General features: G+C 59.2%; 1 pseudogene; it reads left to right on the plus strand.

The window, feature by feature from the left end:
• LOC126443557 (large subunit ribosomal RNA) overlaps positions 1-5,000 on the plus strand; it is a 7,748-nt pseudogene that overhangs the window by 729 nt on the left and 2,019 nt on the right.

Here is a 5,000-nt window from a genome sequence, read left to right on the forward strand (position 1 = left end):
GCCCGGCGGTATATCTGGAGGAGTCGATTCGCCCCTTTGGGCGCTCGGGCTCCCGGCAAGCGCGCGCGGTTCTTCCCGGATGACGGACCTACCTGGCCCGGCCCCGGACCCGCGCCGCTGTTGGCTCGGGATGCTCTCGGGCGGAATAATCGCTCCCGTCAGCGGCGCTTCAGCTTTGGACAATTTCACGACCCGTCTTGAAACACGGACCAAGGAGTCTAACATGTGCGCGAGTCATTGGGCTGTACGAAACCTAAAGGCGTAATGAAAGTGAAGGTCTCGCCTTGCGCGGGCCGAGGGAGGATGGGGCTTCCCCGCCCTTCACGGGGCGGCGGCCTCCGCACTCCCGGGGCGTCTCGTCCTCATTGCGAGGTGAGGCGCACCTAGAGCGTACACGTTGGGACCCGAAAGATGGTGAACTATGCCTGGCCAGGACGAAGTCAGGGGAAACCCTGATGGAGGTCCGTAGCGATTCTGACGTGCAAATCGATCGTCGGAGCTGGGTATAGGGGCGAAAGACTAATCGAACCATCTAGTAGCTGGTTCCCTCCGAAGTTTCCCTCAGGATAGCTGGTGCTCGTACGAGTCTCATCCGGTAAAGCGAATGATTAGAGGCCTTGGGGCCGAAACGACCTCAACCTATTCTCAAACTTTAAATGGGTGAGATCTCCGGCTTGCTTGATATGCTGAAGCCGCGAGCAAACGACTCGGATCGGAGTGCCAAGTGGGCCACTTTTGGTAAGCAGAACTGGCGCTGTGGGATGAACCAAACGCCGAGTTAAGGCGCCCGAATCGACGCTCATGGGAAACCATGAAAGGCGTTGGTTGCTTAAGACAGCAGGACGGTGGCCATGGAAGTCGGAATCCGCTAAGGAGTGTGTAACAACTCACCTGCCGAAGCAACTAGCCCTGAAAATGGATGGCGCTGAAGCGTCGTGCCTATACTCGGCCGTCAGTCTGGCAGTCATGGCCGGTCCTTGCGGCCGGCCGCGAAGCCCTGACGAGTAGGAGGGTCGCGGCGGTGGGCGCAGAAGGGTCTGGGCGTGAGCCTGCCTGGAGCCGCCGTCGGTGCAGATCTTGGTGGTAGTAGCAAATACTCCAGCGAGGCCCTGGAGGGCTGACGCGGAGAAGGGTTTCGTGTGAACAGCCGTTGCACACGAGTCAGTCGATCCTAAGCCCTAGGAGAAATCCGATGTTGATGGGGGCCGTCATAGCATGATGCACTTTGTGCTGGCCCCCGTTGGGCGAAAGGGAATCCGGTTCCTATTCCGGAACCCGGCAGCGGAACCGATACAAGTCGGGCCCCTCTTTTAGAGATGCTCGTCGGGGTAACCCAAAAGGACCCGGAGACGCCGTCGGGAGATCGGGGAAGAGTTTTCTTTTCTGCATGAGCGTTCGAGTTCCCTGGAATCCTCTAGCAGGGAGATAGGGTTTGGAACGCGAAGAGCACCGCAGTTGCGGCGGTGTCCCGATCTTCCCCTCGGACCTTGAAAATCCGGGAGAGGGCCACGTGGAGGTGTCGCGCCGGTTCGTACCCATATCCGCAGCAGGTCTCCAAGGTGAAGAGCCTCTAGTCGATAGAATAATGTAGGTAAGGGAAGTCGGCAAATTGGATCCGTAACTTCGGGATAAGGATTGGCTCTGAGGATCGGGGCGTGTCGGGCTTGGTCGGGAAGTGGGTCAGCGCTAACGTGCCGGGCCTGGGCGAGGTGAGTGCCGTAGGGGTGCCGGTAAGTGCGGGCGTTTAGCGCGGGCGTGGTCTGCTCTCGCCGTTGGTCGGCCTCGTGCTGGCCGGCGGTGCAGGATGCGCGCGCCTGCGCGGCGTTCGCGCCCCGGTGCTTCAACCTGCGTGCAGGATCCGAGCTCGGTCCCGTGCCTTGGCCTCCCACGGATCTTCCTTGCTGCGAGGCCGCGTCCGCCTTAGCGTGCTCCTCCGGGGGCGCGCGGGTGCGCGGATTCTCTTCGGCCGCCATTCAACGATCAACTCAGAACTGGCACGGACTGGGGGAATCCGACTGTCTAATTAAAACAAAGCATTGCGATGGCCCTAGCGGGTGTTGACGCAATGTGATTTCTGCCCAGTGCTCTGAATGTCAACGTGAAGAAATTCAAGCAAGCGCGGGTAAACGGCGGGAGTAACTATGACTCCCAAAGCCCACCTGATGCGTAATATATGGACCCTCTCGATTCACCCCTCAGCATCCTTGTGATGTCGGGTGGATGATGGTTCAATTAGCCTCTCGGTGGGAAATCCTAGCTCTGGCCTTCAAGTGGCGGGAGTCGTGAGGGTGCTGTGAAAGGTTTCACGTAGGTGTACCTTTCCAGTATCCCGACCGACAGAGCAGGGTGCTTTTCGGGCTTGGGGGTTACCTCCCCCCCTGCCTTTGTTACAGCTGGTGCAACTAATAGAAGCGAACGTGGTACCAGGCCTCCCGCTGGAGCGCCTGTGCCAGCTGATGAGCCAGCCAACCAGCCAACCGGTGCGGGTCGAGCGCTGCTCCCCGCCATCTGCCCTGACTGTATGCGGTCCTTCTCCACCAAGACCGGACTTGGTGTCCATCGGCGTCGCGCCCATCCGACTGCTGCTAATGCTGAGATCAAGACCGAGAGGAAGAAGGCCAGGTGGTCCCAGGAAGAGCTCCTGCGTCTGGCCCATGCAGAAGCGACTCTTGCCACCCAGGGTTGCAGATTTTTAAACCAGGAGCTTGCAAAGGCCTTCCCCGAGCGTACGCTGGAGTCAATTAAATGTCAGCGTAGAGCGCAGCCCTACAAAGACATGGTGGCGAAGTTTGTCACCGAGCTTGCTGGCATGGATCGCGGCCTTCGGGGTCCTCCTAGCGAGCCTGCAGTCAGTCATTCTTTGCCACAGTCTCCACCTTGTGGGGAAGATGTTGACCTAGCCATCTGGTCATTTGTAGCAGAACTCCCCCAATCAGACCGCCGATTCCGCTCGCTTGATGATCTCGTGGCTCTGGGTCCCACCACTAGCCGTGAAACAATCCAGGCTATGTTGCTGTCTGCTCTTGACGAAGTAGGCAGCAGGGAGCCAGCCATCCACCAAGCTGCGAGTGTGCGGACCCAACAGCCCCCAGAGCGGAAGCGTGCACGCAGGAGATGGGAGTATGCGGTGGTTCAGCGTGCTTTCAAGAAGAACGGAGCACGCTGTATCAACGGACTTCTTGATGGCACACTCTTGCATCAGCCACCATCCATCCCAGGGCTGATTGAGTTTTGGACAGACCTCTTCTCTCCACCACGTGTCAGGTCTCGACCTTCGCGTGGGGAGGGTCTGTCCGATGAGCTGCTGCCATTCTCGAAGAGGGTGCCCTTCCGTGACCTCTGGGCTCCCATTTCTGCAGAAGAAGCCACCGCTGCTCTCCCGCCTCGCAATTCTGCTGCAGGTCCTGACGGCCTCACGCCGACACAACTGCGTCGCCTTCCCCGGGAGGTTCTCCTCAAGATCCTTAATTTCCTCCTCCTTTCCCGTTCCCTTCCATCCCGACTCCTTCAGGCCAGAACAACCCTGCTGCCCAAGAAGACCGCCGCAGCATCCCCTGCTGACTTTCGTCCGATCACAGTGTGCTCGGTGCTGACTAGAGCCTTTCACAAGGTTCTGGTTGGCCGCCTGATGCGCTACTGTGTGTTGGACGGTCGCCAGCGGGCTTTCATCCCTCAGGATGGGATGCTTCATAACACCTTTCTTCTCGATCTGGCGATGACCCAGGCGTGCCGAGCTGCCGGCTCGCTGTACTTGGCATCTCTGGATGTGTCAAAGGCCTTCGACTCGCTTGCCCACGGTGCCCTTGGTCCTGTGCTAAGGGCCCATGGTCTGCCGGTCGAGTTCGTTGACTACATCCAGGGATGCTATGAGGCGGGATCGACGGTTATCTGCGCGGATGGGAAGTCGTCAGATCTAGTGCGGCCTTCGAGGGGTGTCCGGCAGGGTGACCCGCTGTCTCCTATTCTCTTCAACATGTCCATTGACATTCTCTTGTCTCGTCTGCCTGCTCATATTGGTGCACGCATTCTTGGACGGCGGATAAATGCGGCTGCATTCGCTGATGACCTCCTGCTGTTCGCCGAGACTCGTGATGGATTGCAGGAACTTCTCACCATCGCCACGTCGGCCCTGGGGGATCTCGGGCTCGAGGTCAACCCACGGAAGTGTTTCTCTCTCGCCCTTGTCTCATCAGGCCGGGAGAAGAAAACCAAGGTCGACGAGACTGTCATCTTTCGTGCTGGGGGGAACAACATCCCAGCACTGGCGATGGGAGATACTTTCAAGTATCTAGGCCTGCAATTTTCCACGTGCGGACGCAGTCTTTTCATCCCCGGCGGGAGGTCGAGAAGCAGTTGGACATCATCAAGCGTGCACCACTCAAACCTCAGCAGCGGCTTTTTGCCCTTCGTTCTGTCATCCTCCCGGGTATTTTCCATGGCCTCGCCCTGGGGAGGACTCGTCTTGGGGCCCTCTCTTCCCTTGACGTCTGTGTTCGTGCAGCCCTTCGATCTTGGCTGCACCTGCCAGCAGATACGCCGGTCGGCTACTTCCACGCCCCCATCTCTCATGGGGGCTTGGGGGTGCCTGCAGCCCGCTGGCTGGGCCCTCTTCTTCGCAGGAGAAGATTGGCGAAGATGCAAGGACTGGGTGCGGCAGTGGACGATTCTTCCCAGGACTTAATCCAGCGAGAAATTCACCAACTGGACCACGCCCTGCAATGGCAGGGGGAAGTTATAAAGTCCAGTTACCAGTTGGGCCGGTGTTGGGCCGACCGCCTGCACTCGTCGGTCGACGGCGCTGCGCTACACGAGTCTGCCCGAACACCAGGGCAGCACTGCTGGGTCTCCAATACGCGGCAGTTCGTCACCGGCCGCGACTACATCTCATGCCTGCGTGTCCGGATTAATGCCTTACCAACTCGGGCACGGCTGCTACGTGGGAGGGAAGGTGACACCAGTTGCCGCGCTGGCTGCAATGCCACGGAGACTGCCAACCATGT

Source organism: Schistocerca serialis, unplaced genomic scaffold, assembly GCF_023864345.2.
Source record: "Schistocerca serialis cubense isolate TAMUIC-IGC-003099 unplaced genomic scaffold, iqSchSeri2.2 HiC_scaffold_157, whole genome shotgun sequence".
Classification (NCBI taxonomy): Eukaryota; Metazoa; Arthropoda; class Insecta; order Orthoptera; family Acrididae; genus Schistocerca; species Schistocerca serialis.